Source organism: Zea mays, chromosome 2 (genome assembly GCF_902167145.1).
Source record: "Zea mays cultivar B73 chromosome 2, Zm-B73-REFERENCE-NAM-5.0, whole genome shotgun sequence".
Classification (NCBI taxonomy): domain Eukaryota; kingdom Viridiplantae; phylum Streptophyta; class Magnoliopsida; order Poales; family Poaceae; genus Zea; species Zea mays.
In genome coordinates, this window is record NC_050097.1 from 104,414,296 (window position 1) to 104,435,638 (window position 21,343).

General features: G+C 49.1%; 1 long non-coding RNA gene across 1 annotated transcript; it reads right to left on the minus strand.

Annotated features, from left to right (window-relative positions):
* Positions 1-5,878: 5,878 nt before the first annotated feature.
* Positions 5,879-8,105, minus strand: LOC118476337 (uncharacterized). The gene is made up of 2 exons (XR_004856292.1): positions 7,498-8,105; positions 5,879-6,195 (listed from the first exon to the last, which is right to left on the minus strand). It is a non-coding gene; the product is annotated as an uncharacterized lncRNA (long non-coding RNA).
* Positions 8,106-21,343: the final 13,238 nt, after the last annotated feature.

Here is a 21,343-nt window from a genome sequence, read left to right on the forward strand (position 1 = left end):
CTCCCATGGAGTTGCGTTCCTCCAACGAGGAGGCAGAAAAGCGGCGGATACCCCCCATCCGGGGGCTTGGAAGACGGGAAGACCCGACGCTTAAGGGAGGAAGAAGACATGGTTGCCTTACGAAGGGAGCCTCCCTCCTTTTAAAGGGAACTCCCCCTACGTGCGCCCCCAAGCGCCGCGGGCCGAGTCTTCTCCAACACGCTCCAAGGCCCTCCCCTGCGACTCGGGGGCTGGGTCCCGCATGTCATGCAAGCCGGCTCAGGGCAGAAGAAGCCAAACCGCCGCGCATGGTGCGCACGACCGTCCAGCGGTTACAGGCGACCCCCCATTTTCGCCCAGACCAACAGGCACAAGGGGCGGGCAGCCATGCAGGCGGCATGCAGCCGCGCCAGATGGACGCGCTTCTCCGACTCCTGACACGCCAGCTTGGAACCCAGGCCCACGCGTCGAGCAACCGGCGCGCCAGTTGCTGCATGCAAGCGACCGCACCGCCACTTGTGCCACCATCGCGCCTCTTCGGTTGCGAAGCCTATGCCACGACTCGAGGCGACCCAACAGCGCCAGACTGGCGCGTCGGTCAAAGCGACCGAAAGTGGGCCGGCAGTAATAGCGGTGGCAGGCGGGCGGGCGCAGCAGTCACGTCGTCAGCCAGGCTCACGTCCCATCCTGAGACAGCAAGGGAGCCTCCTCTCACGGCGTGAAGACGGTGCACCCGTGACCCGTTCCTCGAACGGATCGCACGCGCGCAACGGCCGCCCCGCCAACCACTCACCCCGTCGCATTAACTCCGCGGCGGGACACACGGCGCTTCTGGCAGGAGGAGCGCGCGACGCTTCACCTTCGCCGTAATAACCGCGTCAGAAAAGGTACGCCACGTCGTCCGATTTCGTATCCTTTTCCATTTTCCTCTTTCTCTATCTCTTGCAACAGGGACCGGGAAAGGGGGATACCCCGAAAGGGATCCTTCTCCGCGAAGGAACCGGGCTCCGAGCCCCCCATTACTGATCAGGGGTTCGAAGGCTGGCCCCCCGGGGGTTCAACAGTCGCCTCAGATCGCGTGGGCCCGACACCCACTACTGGTCAGGGGTTCGAAGGCCAGCCCCCCGAAGGGCTTCATGGCCGCCTCAGGCTACTCGGGCTCCGCGCCCATTACTGATCAGGGGTTCGAAGGCTGGCCCCCGAAGGGTTCACAGTCACCTCAGACACCGAGCGAGGGATGACCAGGGGTACGTTCGATACATAACCGAGGCTCGGGCTGCGCTCCCGAGGTACCCTAGGACATTTCCGAGACCAGCGGGAACGATCTTGTAACGGAATCCCATCGGAGGGAGGCATCGAGCCCTCGGACCCCGTCGCCAGGGGACCGGGTCCGGCAAATCACCCGCAGGTACTTTTGGGCGTGCCTCTAGGCCCCTAGCCGACCCCCAACGAACGGGGCACGGACGTCCACTCGGATTACCCGCTTGCAGCTCACCGGAGACACCATGTTCGGTGCCCATCGAGGGTAACATGGCGCACTCCCCCCCTCCTCCTTGCGGAAAGGCGACGTAGGGGCGTATGTAAAAAGCCGAGTCTGTCCCTGATCGTCCTCTCGCCCTGTGCAGAGGCTCGGGGGCTGCTCTCGCAAAAACCGGCTCCGGCCAAATCGTTGACAGCGTCAACATACCAGCCCGAGAGCTTGGGCCCCGACCGTGCACCCGGGCTACGGCCAGTTCGCATGAGGGAACAACCAGACCAGCCGAAGTATTAAGACCTCGAAGGAGTGTAACCACTCCTCCGAGGCCTCGGGGGCTACACCCGGCGGGTGCGCTCGCGCGCACCCACCGGAACGAAATGCAACCGAGAAAGGCTGGTCCCCTTGCAAAAAAGTGCGACAAAAGCCTCCAAGCGAGTGCTAACACTCCCTTCGAGGCTCGGGGGCTACTGTCGGGGACCATAATTAGGGGTACCCTCAAGACGCCTAATTCTCAGCTGGTAACCCCCATCAGCATAAAGCTGCAAAGGCCTGATGGGCACGATTAAGTCAGGGATCAGTCCACACGAGTGACTCGATCACGCTTCACCCGAGCCTAGCCTCGGCCGAAGGCAGCCGACCTCGGGAGACTTCCGTCTCGCCCGAGGCCCCCTTTTTATGGCGGACACATCACCGGCTCGCCCAAGGCCTTGGCTTCGCTCAGAAGCAACCTTGACTAAATCACCACACCGACTGACCAAATTGCAGGGGCATTTAACGCGAAGGTGGCCTGACACCTCTATCCTGACACGCGCCCCCGGCAGAGCCGAGGTGACCGCCGTCACTCCACCGCTCCACTAGCCAGTCTGACAGAAAGACAGCGCCGCCTGCGCCACTCCGACTGCAGCGCCACTCGACAGAGTAAGTCTGACAGGCAGTCAGGCCTCGCCAAAGGCGCCACGGCGAACTCCGCTCCGCCCGACCCCAGGGCTCGGACTCGGGCCCGGAAGACGGCGAACTCCGCTCCGCCCGACCCCAGGGCTCGGACTCGGGCTAAGACCCGGAAGACGGCGAACTCCGCTCCGCCCGACCCCAGGGCTCGGACTCGGGCTAAGACCCGGAAGACGGCGAACTCCGCTCCGCCCGACCCCAGGGCTCGGACTCGGGCTAAGACCCGGAAGACGACGAAATTCCGCTCCGCCCGACCCCAGGGCTCGGACTCGGGCTAAGACCCGGAAGACGACGAAACTCCGCCTCGCCCGACCCCAGGGCTCGGACTCCGCCCTGGCCTCGGCCGAACGACTTCCGCCTCGCCCGACCCCAGGGCTCGGACTCCGCCCTGGCCTCGGCCAAACGACTTCCGCCTCGCCCGACCCCTTGGCTCGGGCTCGGCCACGGCAACAGAAGGCAGACTCAACCTCGGCTTCGGAGGAAACCCCACGTCGCCCTGCCTAGGGCACAGACCGCCACGTCAACAGGAGGCGCCATCATCATCCCACCCCGAATCGACTCGGGTCACGGAGAACAAGACCGGCGTCTCATCCGGCCAGCTCCGCCAGAGAGGCAATGATGGCGCTCCACAAGCTCTATGACGACGGCGGCCCCTAGCTCTCTTACGGAAGCAGGACAACGTCAGCAGGGACTCGACCGCTCCAACAGCTGTCCCTCCATCAGGCTCCGCCGCACCTCCAACAGCCACGACATCACGCCAGCAGGGTGCCCAGATCTCTCCGGCTGCCACATTGGCATGTACCTAGGGCGCTAGCTCTCCCTCCGCTAGACACGTAGCACTCTGCTACATCCCAATTGTACACCTGGATCCTCTCCTTACGACTATAAAAGGAAGGACCAGGGCCTTCTCAGAGAAGGTTGGCCGCGCGGGACCGGGGACGGGACAGGCGCTCTCTTGGGGCCGCTCGCTTCCCTCACCCGCGTGAACGCTTGTAACCCCCCTACTGCAAGCGCACCCGACCTGGGCGCGGGACGAACACGAAGGCCGCGGGACTTCCACCTCTCTCACGCTCGGCTCCGGCCGCCTCGCCTCTCCCCCCTTCGCGCTCGCCCACGCGCTCGACCCATCTGGGCTGGGGCACGCAGCACACTCACTCGTCGGCTTAGGGACCCCCCTGTCTCGAAACGCCGACATTATTCACAACAATTAATGATCTTTAATCCGGTTTAGTCACTGGAACAAAACGAAGTCACCAAAGTTTAGTCTAATAACTAAATTTTATGACCGGTAGAGAGTTGCTAATGGTGTAAACAGAGTTTCATCCTCGTGAAACTTCTGCTCCTCTTGTTAGAAACGTTGCCACATCATCCAAAAAAAAACACTTATATACCAACTTATTAAATGCAAAAAAAAACGAACTTTGACAAAACTTTCAATAACGCTGACCTGATCTAAACAAGCAGAATGGATAGACACCTGAAAGTAAATTTACCCATTATATTACATAAAGCTATATGCACACAGTCGTACTACCAATCTACTATATCGATTTGTTTTTATGATTACTTTTAGGGAAGCTATTTTTAGCCACTCTATTTTAGTTTTAGTCCTTAAATTATTAAACACACTGACTAATATAAATCATATTTTAGTCTCTATGTTTATAGGTGTGTTTGAATGCACTAGAGCTAATTGTTAGTTAGATAAAATATTGCTAATGGAATTAGTTAGCTAACAAATGAGTAACTAACTATTAGATAATTTGTTAAAAATAGATAATAGTTGAACTATTAGCTATAATGATTGAATAATGCTGGTTAATTTTAGTACTAACTATTATTTCTAATACATTCAAACATGAACTTAGCAATTTACAAACTAAAAAGAACTAAAATAGCGAGACTAGTCTTAAAAAACCAAACGCCCTATAATGTCCCGGGCTCCCGGCGTCGACGACACACTGCATCCCCACCATGTGGTCTGACAACGCAGGTCCCAGTCTCGATCTGTCGTGTTGAGAAAGCTGAAAGCAGCATCCCAATACCACTATTAATTACCAGGAGACGCAATGTTTGATGGTTGACGAACAGAACCGCTACTGTACTAGACTGCTTCTAAGCAGATAGTTGTATACTAGTAACTCACGCCAAATGGTTTTAAAATTAGTTGAGAGCTCGTCATGCTGTCTGGATTAATTACATACAATTTTTGTGTGTGTGTGTTATGGAACTGTGTTCTTACCTCTAGCTAGCTACCTCCATGCCACTACAATTTTATAGACAATATGGGACTGTTGATTAATAAAGAAGAATTGAGTCAGTACAATTTTATGCCACTACAATTTCATATGTGGCGGGTCAGGGAATGACCATACGGTGTACGTTAGTAATTAAGGATGGCAAGTTGATGATCACCATGAACAAGGCCATACAGCGGTTGAAAATGGCGATGACACTAGCTGGTGCGCATCATTGGGATATATACGGTGTGGAGACCTGGTCACCAACTGATGGATCATTAGGTGATATAGTAGGACAATAGTGTTATTAGTGACTAAGAGACGTCAACAGTCAGCAAGGTGTGGAGGGTTTTGAGGAGCCTTCGGATAATCTATAGTACGTGGAAGGATATATATATATATATATATATATATATATATATATATATATATATATATATATATATATATATATATATATATATATATATATATATATATATATATATGGACAAACTAATGGAAGCCCAGGACTTCCATTAGTACGGGAAGCCCCAGCCAGGTATACCTACATGCAGGTAGGCGTGCATCCGATCGTGCACGGTTCTGGCTTAGACAGATTTTAGCGTAAATCGTGAACCAAACAAGCGTAAATTAGTACGAATTTTAGCGTAAATCGTAGATCCGTTGCATAACGACGAATGGGCCCAAACATTACGGCGTAAAAATCGCGCTTCCGATCGTGCGCGGGTTCTGGATCGGGCGAATTTTTGCGTAAAACGTGAACCAAAACAGCGTAAATGAGTATAAATTTTAGCGTAAATCATACATCTGTTTCGTAACGACGAATGAGACCCAAAAATTACGGCGTAAAAATCACACGCGTCCTGGCTCGGACGAATTTTTGCGTAAAACGTGAACCAAAACAACGTAAATTGGTACAAATTTTAGCGTAATTGTAAATTTGTTTCATAACGTCGAATGTGGCCCAAAAATTACGCCGTAAAAATCACGCGCGTCCGAACGTGCGCGGGTTATGGCTCGGGCGGATTTTTGCGTAAAATGTGATCCAAAATAGCGTAAATGGGTGTGAATTTTAGCATAAATCCTTGATCTGTTTCGTAACGAATTACAAAGTTTAAATCGCGCATGTTTAGCGTTAGTTTCCGTGCATGTCACATAGAAGTTTTTGAACGTAAAACGCATCGACAGGACCATTTATTATATAACAATCAAAAGGCAACACATAGTTCATATCTCAAAAATAAGAAACCTGTCATTTCATATCCGTGAACCCATAAATGATATACAAAATACGATAATGAGCGACACAATAATGGTCAGGATGTTAAAAAGATCCATCATTCATATCGCACACATCAATCAAGAACGATGTCATAAATATAACAAAGATAGCAGATGCGATGCCATAAATCATTTCAATATATGTGCATGCTAAACCAATAACAGAAAACACAATTGAAAAAACAAAATCATCAGAACACTTGGCTTCTGCTATAAAAATGCTTCTTTGTAGCTTATACATAGTTCCTCCATATGCTTTTATGATTCCTGAAAGAAATAGGATAAGTGAGATGAAAATGAAAGAATATAGTCCAAAACTTTAGTAACTTACTTCTTTATCCTCTAGCATTTCTTTAGAACAATTATTATACATTTCTAGTACCACAATCGAGGCATACAAAAAATTTAAAGCCCAATGTTTTCCTGTTTACCCCATTAAAAGGAAGGACACGATGCCCAAATAAGCGCACACACACACAATGGATAGAAACTTGACTGAGTTCAGCTACATGCATCTCCATGGATACCCTCAATTCCATTTCTGCTATAAATTGCAAAGTAAGTACCAAATGCCACACCAGGAAATACAGAGGAAATGAAAGTGCATAGTAGCTGCTCAAGTATATAATAAACCATTATGTTGCTAGCATTTCAGACAGAAGATAAAAGAAAATATCTAATATTATGATAATGCAAACCATTACAATATGTTATATAATGCATGATGAGCAACGAAGAAGGCTATTCCAGCTAGAACACAAGCTTCAATTGTTTGTGGATAGATGATGCCAGCAACATAAATCATATATAACAAGTGATAGTTATTTGAAATTATTAAAATTGATGCATATGCTACAGTAAATAATGCAGAAGAAATAGAATGTCAAGACAAAATATGGTTCAGCAGCAACCCTAGTCTTGTACCAAGATTTCGGCTTATTTGCAAAGGAGATACGAGATTTACAAGCACAGCTAAAGGTAAGATTTATTCAAAAAATCTGCCTGTTTTATCTAGTATACAACTAGAAACACAAAATAAGTCTAGTATGCAGCTACAAGACAGATTATGAAACCCATTTTAAGCCTCTTTTTGACATATTATTTCTGCAACATGCTCAGCAAATATATAAAACTAATGAGTGGTAGAGAACAAACAATTCAACTCCTACTTACGGATTACCTTGATATGTCTCATGCAGTCAATGAACATGCATGCCTACAAATTATAACATGAAGTAAAAAGGCATGTGTTCTTAAATGTTCTATCCCCTCTGCCGAAACCAACTAATTAAAAAGGAGAAAGGAAAACAGAGCATTCAACAACTTCAAACTGAGGCGAGAAAATCGGCAATTTAGGAAGAAATATTATGTTAATAAAAGGCATGTGTTTATTAGCTAAGAACAATATTATTCACACATTAGAGATCCAGTAGGGCCTGGCAGAGGTAATTTTGTACCTTGCAGCCATCAAAGCAGCAAACTAAGAAAAGTTTAAACACATGTCGTCACATAGGCATCAACGGAAGAGTGCATGTGCAGGACATTCCAAAGGTAAGCCACACTCCCCACCTTGTTCAGCGCCACAGGAACACCAACAAATCTGACGCGCATATCGCCATTCATATGCTCCACCAGTGCGTCAACCTCTTCCTTCGAGAAGCAGAGCATCCTGAGCGCCGACACCGCGGATTGGGATCCACGTGAGGCTAGCATGGAACTAGCCCACAATCTCAGCCAGATCTTATCAGCGCATGCCACCTCTGTCTTTAGATGCCGCTGGAGTGAGTAAGGAGGCGATACCTGAAGCGGTTCGTCGGCGCATCCTGGCCGATCGGTTCCGATTTCTTGTGCATGCAGGGGCAGGTGCTTCTCTTGGTCACTCTTGTCTCCAAATCCTGTAGTAGGCAAACAATTTGGCGAGAGGGAGGACAAATTCGTCGTGGATATCGGCTACGGGTGCGCGCTGGATGAAAGTGCGCGGGGAAGGAGACGGAGACGACGGTGTACCGAGCGACTATGGGTGATGCACCTAGACGGCGCGGCGAGGGGCAGAGATGGCTGCACGCGGCGGCGACTTTGGATTAGGGTTCGAGCGGTTGGGGCACCTGGGATGGCTTGGAGCCATGCGGTGGGGTCAGGGGGATTCGGTCGTGGTTGACCATAGCATGGAGCGAGCGTGGGTGTGGCACAGGTTCATTTTTTTTGCGTAAAATGGACCCTGTGGTGCATATGTATAGATGACCTGGTCTGGCGGTTAGGTGGAGGTGGTCAGGGCTTTTTCTAATTAGAATCATCATAAAAGTATCCAAAGTTCTTCTAATCAAAGAGGATCCCAAGGCTGCTCTTAACCGTGAGCTCGGCTGATATACCAGTTTCTAACACTCTGCAGAGGTTGCACACTTTACCCTCAAACACTACCAAGGTGAGTCGGCAAGGTTTCACTACGTAGCATTTACAAAGACTCCCCTGGTGCATAGCTGCTCGTTAGGTTTCGCCAGTCGTACAAACGCAGTACACTTCCCCAAGGTGGGTGACTAACAAAACCAAATCGAATGAACCCCTGCACCCCAACCATGGCAGAGTGAGCACTACGCCCCGGCTCCCATTGACGGCCCTCTGGCAAAGCCAACTACACCCCCAGGTTCATCTAATTAATCAGCTAAGGGTGTTTCATTCCACCCTCATGGTTGCACTGTTATCCCGGGTGGTCACTCCATGAACAGGTCCTTACGGAGAGGTACTTAGAGAAAAGCCTTAGCCCCTAGAGTATCATAAGATCATCAACATAATCAGGATAACAGTATCGTATCATAAATGTTCACATCATGTTCATTGATTAAAGTTAAGGCAATAGCAAAATGCTAACCATGATAACCCAAAAGGTAAACAAGGATAAGTAAGTACAAACTAGTCAATCCTTAGGTTTAGATAATGTAATGCGGGACAGTGGATCATAAAGTATGTATGACATAATAGGTCAGAGGTCACTTGCCTTCACCAGGTTGTTGCTCAGGGAGGTCTCCAACAACACACTCAGGAACCTCGGACTGCTCGTTGTCTAAATAGAGCGAGCATGCATTCAATACATTTGGAAAATACAAATAAACAACACACCAAACATGTACAAACATAGGAATGCATCTTAAAAGGACACAATACTACATAAGGGTAATGAGTTCAAAGCATAACATAAACTATAACATAAATTAACTTCATTTGAAAATAGATTATTATTCCTCTAAGTGTTACTCACAATTACATAACATAGTTCAATTTATTTTATTGTGACCTAAAAATTAGAAAAGAGATGATTTCATATAATACACCTTATTAATCTTCACTAGATCACACATGCTTAATTCTCTAGGGTTCTCCTTTTATTTATTTTATTAAATAAATAATCTATACCTATATTAGTTCCTACTTAACCATAAAAATTAGAATGTGCAGACAGTAAATGAGACCATTTTATTTAAACATACAATAATCCTATGAACATTTTGCAATTTGAATCACTAAATTTGGAGCTCATATGCAAAAGATATGAAATAAACAAGTTTGGGAATTCAAAATAAGAAATTAGGTCTAATTCTGTGAATATTTTAAAGTCCAGGGTTAAATCTGCAAGATTACAGGGGTCTGCGCGCGAAAACTAGGGACAGCGGGTTTATTTCCAACAAACCGAGGGTCTCTTTAATAAAACAGCCACGCGAAGGGGTATCGGGTGATTCCAACCGTCAGATCTAAAATGAACGACTGAGATTAGATCTGCGGCCGAGGGCGCGCGCGCGAGGGCGGGCGAGCATTGACAAGCGGGCTCGAGGCGTCAGCGGCAGAGGGGGAGGGTGCACTGGCCGAGCGGGCCCAGTGCCAGGGGACTTGGGCGCTGACAGGCGGGCCAGGGCGCAGGGCACGCGTGCGCGAAGCGGTATCCCGCGATCTGGGCCGTGCGATCAGGATCGGACGAAGGGGAACAGACCGAGGAGGGGTGAACGACTGCGGGCGGCGCTGCTCCTCTCTGCGGCAGTGAGGTCGCCGGAGTTGAGGCAGGCGTGAGCTAGGGTGGCTCCGGGGTCACCGTAGTTGGGCAGAGAGGGAGAGAACGCCACGACGAACTCAATGGCAGGGAAGAGGCCACGAATCCGAGGGAAGAGAGGGGAGAACGGCGGAGGGAAGGTCTCGGCGGGCCGGAGTAACTCCGGTGAGATATTCCGGCCGCCAGAGGTGGCAATTGGCCGTGATAGGGCTCGGGCTAGTTCCAGTAGAGGTGGGGGAACACCCTAGGCCAAAGCCCGGGCACTAGACGAGGTCGGGATGGCTGGACACCGTGCGGGCGCGGCGAGCAGGCGCGGCCACACGCCGGCAAGGCCAAATTGGCTAAAAGCAGGCGCGAATAAAGGAAACAAGCACGGGGGCGGGAGTCTCACCTCGGGGCGGAACTCGGGGAGGCCTGGCGCGGTCCCCGGCGAGTTGGATGGTCGAGAACGCAGGCGCGGGTCTCCGGCGGTGGCTGGCGGCGTGGGCAGAGCACGAGAGAGGGCGGAGCTGCGCGAAATGAGGTGCGGGGCGAGCGCAGGGCGAGCGTGGGGCACTGGCGGCGCTCTAAGAAGGGAACTAGGCGCGTGGGCAGGCGTCGTGGCCGAGAAATCCGGCGACGTGCGCGAGTGCGCACACGCCAGTCCACGGCGAGAGCGGGGAGGGCGGAACTGACAAGGAAGGTCCACCGCGCAGAGAGAGAAGAGAGGGGCGCTTGGGGCAACGGCTCAGCAACCAGCAAACCAGGCCCGCGAGGCAGAGAGAGGGAAGGAGCGTGCGGGCAAAGAAACTGGCGCCCACAGGTCGGCCCCACTGGGCAGCGAGCGAGAGAGGGAGGGTGCGCAGGAGAGAGAGCTGCCGCTGACAGGCGGGGTCGGCCTGTCAGGCGGCGCGGGCGCGCGGCTTAGCGGGGATGGTTTGGGCTGCTTTCTCTTTTTCTTTTTCTCTGGATTTTCTAATTCCTTTTCTATTTCTTTTCTATAGGGTTTTCAAATCCAAAATCAATTTAGGTTTCAAATTCAAATAAATTCAAACTTGTGCAACACTTCAAAGAATATTCTAAGCTCAGCATGATGCAACATGTCATGACCCATAGTGTTTTGGCAAAAAAATAATTAACCTCCACTAGCTTAAGCTAATTCTACTTAAAAGGAAGAGAGAGAGACAATCTAGAGATAGATAGAAACTAGTGAGAGAAGAGTAACACATGAATTTGGGTGATAATTAGAAAGAACTTTTATACCCCCAAATTCAGGGTGTTACAGACCTATCCCCCTTAAAAGAATCTCGCCCTCGAGATTCAGGGCTGGCTAGAAAAGAGCTCAGGGTACTTGGCTTTCAAATCATCTTCTCTTTCCCAGGTGGCTTCTTTTTCTGAGTGGTGACCCCATTTGACTTTGCACATCCTGATGGTACTCCTCCGAGTGACCCGATCTGCTGTCTCCAGAATTTGAGTTGGCTTCTCAATATAAGTCAGATCTTCTTGAACTTCAAGATCCTCTGCTGGCAACTGCTCTTCTGGCACTCTCAAGCATTTCTTCAACTGAGACACATGGAACACATTGTGCACAACGGACAGATTCTCCGGTAAGCTGAGTTGATAAGCCACTTCTCCAAGTCTTGCTTGAATCTGATACGGCCCAATATATCGGGGTGCTAGCTTGCCTTTGACTCCAAACCTTTTGGTTCCTCTGATGGGTGACACCTTCAAATAAACATAGTCTCCCACTTCGAAATTGAGTTCCCTTCTTCTGGTGTCAGCATAGCTTCGTTGTCTGGACTGCGCTGCCTTCAAATTCTCTCGGACCATTCTGATGTTCTCTTCGGCTTCAAGAAAAATATCTGGACCGAACACCTGTCTTTCACTAGGTTGGTCCCAATGCAATGGAGTTCTGCAATTCCTCCCATAGAGCGCTTCGAATGGTGACATCTTTAGACTGGCCTGATAGCTGTTGTTGTAGGAGAATTCTGCATATGGTAATCTGTTGTCCCAACCTATCTTATCTTGCAAAGCACAAGCCCTCAACATATCCTCCAGAATCTGATTGGTTCTCATTGTTTGACCATCTGTCTGCGGGTGATAAGCTGAGCTGAACTTCAAGTGTGTGCCCAAAGCTTCATGCAACTGCTGCCAAAAATGAGAGGTGAACTGGGTGCCTCTATCTAATACTATCTTCTTCGGAATGCCATGCAAGCACACAATCCGAGCCATGTATAATTTGGCCAACACTGCACTGTTGTAAGTGGTCTTGACTGGTATGAAATGGGCCGCCTTTGTCAAACGGTCCACTACTAGCCAGATGGAGTCATAACCAGTGCGAGTGCGAGGCAAACCGACTATGAAATCCATTCCGATCTCATCCCATTTCCACTAAGGAATCTGCAATGGTTGCAACAAACCTGCAGGTCTCTAATGTTCTGCTTTAATCCTCTTACAACTGCACATACAACCACATACTCTGCTATCTCCCTTTTCATACCGTACCACCAGAATCTTTTCTTCAGGTCTTGGTACATCTTCTCACTACCAAGGTGTATAGAGTATGCTGTCTCATGAGCTTCCTTGATAATCAGTTCCCGGATCGATTTGATGTCGGGAACACACAATCTATCCTTGAACCATACCACTCCTTCTGCATCTTCACGGAAATCCTTGCCTATCCCATCTATGATCAGTTGTCGGATCTCGTTGATCTTCTCATCATCCTTTTGACCTTTCCTGATGTCTTGCTCTAGAGTGGGTTCGAACTCAATTGTCACTCCTTGTGTGTTGTTCAGAAATCCGAGACTCAATCTATCGAACTCCTTCGCTAGCTCATACGGCATCGGGTGAGTGGCCAACATATTACCTTGACTTTTTCTACTAAGAGCATCTGCAACCACATTTGCTTTGCCTGGGTGATAATGGATCTCCAGCTCATAATCTTTGATCAATTCTAGCCATCTTCGTTACCTCATGTTTAACTCTGACTGAGTGAATATGTACTTGAGGCTTTTGTGATCCGTGTAGATATCACACTTCTGCCCATAAAGATAATGCCTCCAGGTCTTCAATGCATGAACCACGGCTGCTAATTCCAGATCATGAGTAGGATAATTCTTCTCATGAATCTTCAAATGTCGGGACAAGTATGCCACTACTCTCCCTTCCTGCATTAACACACATCCCAGTCCGGTATACGAAGCATCGCAATATACTGAGAATGGCTTGTGAACATCTGGCAGAATCAGTACTAGTGTCGTTGTCAACTTCTCCTTCAATGTCTCAAAGGACTTTTGGCATGATGGGGTCCACTTGAACTCAACCTTCTTTGCCAATAATGCTGTCATTGGCCTGGCAATCTTGGAGAAACCTTCAATGAAACGCCGATAATAACCGGCCATTCCGATGAAACTCTTGATTCCTCGGACATCTTTTGGTGCTTTTCAGTCCAAGATAGTTGTTACCTTCTTCGGATCTACAACCAATCCCTCTCGGTTTATAATATGACCCATGAACAGGACTTAACTGATCCAGAACTCGCACTTGCTAAGCTTGGCATACAGCTGACAATCTCGTAGCCTCTGAAGTACTTTCCTCAAATGCTTCTCATGCTCCTGCTCATTCTGGGAATATATAAGAATGTCATCAATGAACACTACTACAAACTTGTCGAGGTAGTCCATGAACACGCTGTTCATCAAGTACATGAAGTAAGCTGGCGCATTCATCAAACCGAATGACATGACCATGAACTCATATAGTCCATACTTGGTGATGAATGTTGTCTTCGGTATATCTAAAGGTTGGATTCTAAGCTGATGGTAGCCTGACCTCAGATCTATCTTCGAGAACACACTGGCTTCTCTCAACTGATCGAATAAATCTTCAATTCTGGGCAGGGGTACTTGTTCTTGATAGTAACCTCATTCAAGGATCTGTAGTCAATGCACATCCTCTTTGTTCCATCCTTCTTCTCCACAAATAACACTGGGGCTGCCCAAGGCGAGGTACTCGGTCTGATGTAGCCTTTCTCTGACAACTCATCAATCTGCTTCTTGAGTTCCACCAATTCTGGTTCGGACACTCGATAGGCTCTCTTGGAAATAGGGGCGGTGCCTGGTATAAGCTCTATGGCAAATTCAACCTTCCTTTCAGGTGGCATACCCAGTAACTCCTCGGGAAACACATATGAGAATTCTGATACTACATTGATAGCCTCTGATGGTTTAATCTCCTCAATATGGGCGGTGACTTGCTGACAACTTCCTTTCCTTGGTCCAGACAAGACCAACTCCACTAACACTTCTTCTCCTGATAAGGACACTAACTTCAATGTTCTCTTGTCACAGCTAAGACTGGCTTGATACTTGGTTAGCCAATGCATCCCTAGGATGACATCTATAGTTGTATCCCGGTTACCCATAACTATTAAATCAGCGGGGAACTCTATCCCCCTTATTTGAACCTTTGCACTAGGGCAAAATCTGTCCATTTGGGTTCTTCCACCAACTGAACTAACTCTCATAGGTGGATACATGGGTGCTACTGGTATATTTTTGTGATTCTACCCATGATGCAGTCACAAAATAATGCGTTGCTCCAGTATCAAATAAGATATTTGCAGAATGGTACTCGACTAAAAACGTACCTAGTGCCACTCCTGGAGTCTCCGGGACGGTGTCGGCTTCCAAGTGGGTCACCTTTCCATACTAGGCACGAGGTTGCCCATGGTTGTTGCCTCCTGGCTGCATTGCATTCTGTCTGACTGGGGCATTGGGAGCTGACTGCTGCTGAGCTGCTTTCTTTGGGCAATGATTCGCCCAATGGCCTTGTTCCCCACAGTGGAAACATGCACGACTTCCTCCTTGGGCTAGCGCTGCTTGATTGTTCTGATTAGTTGCTGGGGCAGGAAGACGGGATGCCTGGTTGCTCTGACGCTGGTATTGATTTCCTCCTTGCTGGTTGTTCTGACGGTACTGCTGCTACTGCTGAGGAAACAACCTCTGGTACTGCTGCTGCTGGTTCTGATGCTAGTGCTGGTGACCCTGTTTGAATGGCTGAGGTGGGTTGCCTGAGTAGCAAGGACGGCTGCTACTCCCAACTTGAGGTCCACCAATCTTGCGTTTCCTGTCCTCCATCTCTCGGCGCTTCCTTTCTGTCATGATTGCTCTGTCGATCAGATGCTAGAAGGTAGGGAAGGTGTGGTTCATCAGCTGAGAGTGGAGGGGATCGACCAATCCTCTCAAGAAGCGGTACTGCCTCTTGGCATCCGTGTTGACATCTTCTGGGGCATAACGTGACAGTTGCAAAAATGTATCCCTGTACTCATTGACGGATAGGGGACCTTGCTTGAGGGCGAGAAACTCCTCCTTCCTCACTATCATCAGTCCCTCGGGTACATGGTAGCGACAGAAGTTGTCTCTGAATTCTTCCCAAGTGATGGCTTCAGGGTTGGAATGGGTGGCAAGGTAAGACTCCCACCAATACTGGGCTGCTCCCCTCAGCTGTCGGGGACCGTATAACACCTTCTCACGATCGTTGCACTAAGCAGTGTGCAACTCACGCTCCACGGTACGCAACCAATCTTCGGCGTCCATGGGATCAGCATAGTGGGCAAAAACAGGGGGATGGCCCCTCATGAACTCTGTCCGCTTGTCTCTGGGCACCTGTGGCATCTGGACTTGCACTTGAGGCTGAGGCGGTGGTGGCTGTTGTTGCACCTGCTGCATAGCTGCTAAGGTCTGACCAATTGCCTGGACTACTTGGGTCTGCATCAAGAACATTTTCTCAATGGTCATCGGTGGTGGCGGTGGCAAATGCTGCTGCAGGGCTGCCTCCTCTTGGGGTGCCTGCTGTTCAGGCTGAGCACGCCTCGCACCTCTGCACCTGTTCTCAGACATCTGTAGAAATCACACACATATATATCAAATCTGACTCTACAGTCTTTCAGCATAAGAAAAGATGTATAGAAAATCTTCATAGCACTGGACAAGTGACCATCTTCACTGACAGCTTCTCAGATAAAGAGGAAAGTAGAAATAAATGGATTACCCAACTAAATAATTGACTTTATTAATAACTACACCAAGTTGCAGGGGATACCCACACCTTGGTGACAATCATTACAAAGATCCAACTTCAGTACATGTCCATCATAACATGCATCCAACATAAAATAAGCAAACTAACTCTAACTAAGACTGACTAAACTAAGACACTGAACTAAGCATTATTACAAACTCCGACTCTGTCAATCTAGGGATCCAAATCTATCCGGGTCCTGCAGTCTTGGGTACCATTGTCGAAGCGACCACGGGGCGGTGAACGGTAAGGGTGCTAAATCCCGATAGGGGCGGGAGAACCACCATCCAGATAGTGGCGTGCTGCGCACTCAGCACGTAATTCTGCAACCTCCGCCGAACCTTGCCCAACTCGTCAAGGGCGTGGTCCAACTCTGTGTTGAGCATGGCAGCCAGATTGACCATGCTATTCAGCCTGGGACTGCCCTCACCAACTTGCGAAACAATCACACCTCCAGCACTATCGGTCGAACGGCGAGGGTAGTACTTCAGGTCGAGGCCATCAGCTACCCTGCTGAACAACGAGCAATACTAAGAAAGTTCCTGTCGTGCTGCATCTTGCATGGCTGCCTCGGCAGTATCCCTCTCAGTAATAGAATAGTGTTCCGAGAAGGCCTCTGCACCCCGAAGATCATCGTCCGGACGACGCACCAAGCAAGTAGCCTCCCACTGGTCTAGGTATAGCCCGCAACGATGCTGGTAGACTACACAATGGTACTCGATGGACCAAGTGTGTTGGTCGAAGGCCCGACGCAGCAGGGTGTCAAGAGCATCGTGGAAGTGACACCCACGAGCGGCGTCACGAGTGATGGGTCTAGCGATCCATCCCTCCGGCTCTGGCTCCTCTGAGAGCTCCGTGCCGTGGCTCGAACTGCCACCGGCGTTGTCATCGTCTTCGTCTCCGTCAGGGTCTCCTCCTGCAGCCGGGATGCCCTGTGGTGGTGCATAGGGCATCTTTGGCTGAGGTGCAGGGGAAGGCGGCCTCTCAGACTCCACCTCCTGCTGAGGCGAGGGGGAAGAGTCCTGCTACTCCTGGTCCTGGTCCTGCTCCTGCTCCTGCTCCTGCTCCTCGTGCAGGCGACGATGCAGTCTCTCCAGGTGACTGGACTGACCTGGCACCGTGCGACGCAGTGGACGCTCCGCCAGGCGAGAAGGCAAAAAGGGGATCATAGACTTACGTGCAGTGCACCTGATACGGGCCATCTACAAAAGACATCGTAGGCACAAGAGTAAGAGTAGAACTAGGAGACCAAAAAGTAAACAGAAAGAAAAGTGAGACAAAACTTTTTGAGATAAGTAGATAACATAGAGTTGGTCAAGATGACCAACTTTTGAAAGAACTCTAAGGTCAAGGTAAGAGTAGGGGTCTATAGTCCTTAGTGCGACCATTCTAGTCTAGGTTAGCGGTCCTACAGTCAGCAAGGCTTTAATACCACTTATGTCACACCCGGTTTTAGAACGTAAACCGAATGCGAACCATGTACGTGCCAGGATCAGAAACTCACGTACACATCGATTACATAATTGGACATCATCACACAATTCTTAAAATAAATAGCGGAAAGGTACTTAATTACATCAAGATGTCCAAGACATCCATAGAGTCTATTACATAACCATTGTTCAACATAAATATCAAAGTGCGGAAATACGAAACTTAGATGCTAAGCCTACACAGGCAGCTGACTGGGGGTTTGCCACTAATAAAGAACTAGAACTCATCGTAATCCTGAAACTCCTCGAAGTCATCCATGTTGCCAGCATCACCTCCTGAGCACTGAGTACAGTGAGGACAACCTGGGGTGGGGTGGTTTGTAAAGCAAGGGTGAGTACATATCAACGTACTCAATAAATGTCCCGTTTGGCTAAAGTGGACTAGCTGTATATGGAGTTGAGATTAAGCAGTTGCTTTTAGTTGGTCAAATATTTCTTGTTGTTAGTAGAGCCAAGTTTTAGTAATCAACCCAGTTATTACCCAAAAGTACTCCCCCAAAAGAGGAAATACCAGAGATCAGACTTATAATATCATTGTTAACCATCATTATAAAAGTATCCAAAGTTCTTCTAATCAAAGAGGATCCCAAGGCTGCTCTTAACCGTGAGCTTGGTTGATATACCAGTTTCTAACAATCTGCAGAGGTTGCACACTTTACCCACAAGTCATGATCCCTTTATGCCTCGGGCCGATCAAACCCTCAAACACTACAAAGGTGAGTCGGCAAGGTTTCACTACGTAGCCTTTACAAAGACTCCCCTAGTGCATAGCTGCTCGTTAGGTTTCGCCAGTCATACAAACGCAGTACACCTCCCCAAGGTGGGTGACTAACAAAACCAAATCGAATGAACCCCTGCACCCCAACCTTGGCAGAGCGAGCACTATGCCCCGACCCCCATTGACGGTCCTCCGGCAAAGCCAACTACACCCCCAGGTTTATCTAATTAATCATCTAAGAGCATCCCATTCTACCCTCATGGTTGCACTGTTATCCCGGGTGGTCACTCCACGAATAGGTCCTTACAGAGAGGTACTCAGGGAAAAGGCCTGAACCCCCCAGAGTATTATAAGATCATCAACATAATCAGGATAACAGTATCGTATCATAAATGTTCACATCATGTTCATTGATTAAAGTTAAGGCAATAGCAAAATGCTAACCATGATAACCCAAAAGGTAAACAAGGATAAGTAAGTACAAACTAGTCAATCCTTAGGTTTAGATAATGTAATGCGGGACAGTGGATCATAAAGTATGTAGGACATAATAGGTCAGAGGACACTTGCCTTCACCAGGTTGTTGCTCAGGGATGTCTCCAACAACACACTCAGGAACCTTGGACTGCTCGTTGTCTAAATAGAGTGAGCATGCATTCAATACATTTGGAAAATACAAATAAACAACACACCAAACATGTACAAACATAGGAATGCATCTTAAAAGGACACAATACTACATAAGGGATAATGAGTTCAAAGCATAACATAAACTATAACATAAATTAACTTCATTTGAAAATAGATTATTATTCCTCTAAGTGTTACTCACAATTACATAACATAGTTCAATTTATTTTATTGTGACCTAAAAATTAGAACAGACATGATTTCATATAATACACCTTATTAATCTTCACAAGATCACACATGCTTAATTCTCTAGGGTTCTCCTTTTATTTATTTTATTAAATAAATAATCTATACCTACATTAGTTCCTACTTAACCATAAAAAATAGAATGTGCAGACAGTAAATGAGACAATTTATTTAAACAGAGAATAATCCTATGAACATTTTGCAATTTGAATCACTAAATTTGGAGCTCATATGCAAAAGATATGAAATAAACAAGTTTGGGAATTCAAAATATCAAATTAGGTCTAATTCTGTGAATATTTAAAAGTCCAGGGTTAAATCTGCAAGATTACAAGGGTCTGCGCGCGAAAACCAAGGACGTCGGGTTTATTTCCAACAAACCGAGGGTCTCTTTAATAAAACAGCCACACGAAGGGGTATCGGGTGATTCCAACCGTCAGATCTAAAACCAACGGCTGAGATTAGATCTGCGGCCGAGGGCGCGCGCGTGTGGGCGGGCGAGTACTGACAGGCGGGCCGGGGGCATCAGCGACAGAGGGGGAGGGTGCACTAGCCGAGAGGGCCCAGTGCTAGGGGACTTGGGCGCTGACAGGCGGGCCAGGGCGCAGGCCGCGCGTGCACGAAGCGGTATCCCGCGATCTGGGCCGTGCGATCAGGATCAGACGGAGGGGATCAAACCGGGGAGGGGTGAACGGCTGCGGGCGGCGCTGCTCCTCTTCGTGGTGGTGAGGTCGCCGAAGTTGAGGCAGGCGTGAGCTAGGGTGGCTCTGGGGTCACCGGAGTTGGGCAGAGAGGGAGAGAACGCCACGGCGAACTCAATGGCGGGGAAGAGGCCACGAATCCGAGGGCAGAGAGGGGAGAACGGTGGAGGGAAGGTCTCGAGCGAGCCAGAGTAAATCCGGTGAGGAATCCCGGCCGCCAGAGGGGGCAATCGGCCGTGATATGGCTCGGGCTAGTTCCAGTAGAGGTGGGGGAACTCCCTGGGCCAATGCCCGGGCACTGGACGAGGTCGGGATGGCCGGACACCGTGCGGGCGCGGCGAGCAGGCGCGGCCACACGCCGATGAGGCCAAATTGGCTAAAAGCAGGCGCGAATAAAGTAAAACAAGCATGGGGGCGGGAGTCTCACCTCGGGGCGGAACTCGGGGAGGCCTGGCGCGGTCTCCGGCGAGCTGGATGGTCGGGAACGCGGGCGCGGGTCTCCGGTGGTGGCTGACGGCGTGGGCAGAGCGCGAGAGAGGGTGGAGGTACGTGAAATGAGGTGCGGGGCGAGCGTGGGGCACTGGCGAGGCTCTAAGAAGGGAGTTGGGCGTGTGGGTAGGCGTCGTGGCCGAAAAATCCGGCGCCGGTCCACGACGAGAGCGGGGAGGGCGGAACTAACAAGGATGGTCCACCGCGCAGAGAGAGAAGAGAGGGGCGCTCAGGGCAACGGCTCAGCAACTGGCGAACAGGGCCTGCGAGGCAGAGAGAGGGAAGGAGCGCGGGCGAAGAAACTGGCGCCGACAGGTCTGCCCACTGGGCAGCGAGCGGGAGAGGGTGGGCATGCGGGAGAAAGAGCTACTGCTGACAGGTGGGGTCTGCCTGTCAGGCGGCGCGGGCGCGCGGCTTAGCTGGGCCGAGCTGGGCTGGTTTGGGCTGCTTTCTCTTTCTCTTTTTCTCTGGATTTTCTAATTCCTTTTCTATTTCATTTCTATAGGGTTTTCAAATCCAAAATCAATTTAGGTTTCAAATTCAAATAAATTCAAACTTGTGCAACACTTCAAAGAATATTTTAAGCTCAGCATGATGCAACATGTCATGACCCATAGTGTTTTGGCAAAAATAATAATTAACCTCCACTAGCTGAAGCTAATTCTACTTAAAAGGAAGAGAGAGAGAGAGACAATCTAGAGATAGATAGAAACTAGTGAGAGAAGAGTAACACATGAATTTGGGTGATAATTAGAAAGAAATTTTATACCCCCAAATTCAGGGTGTTACAACACGCTTGTGTTCAATGGCTGGGGCCTTGTCGAGCAGCCTCTGAAACGATGGGAAGGTATGAGCCACTAAAGCATACTGCAGAGGCCTATTGAGTCCTTCAATGAAGTGTTCCTGCTTCCTCTCATCTTCAGCCACTTCATCTGGTGCATATCTTGAGAGTTGAATGAATCTGTCGAGGTACTCGCTGACTAACATGCTCCCCTGTTTCAGCGACAGAAACTCTTTCTTCTTTATCTTCATTAGT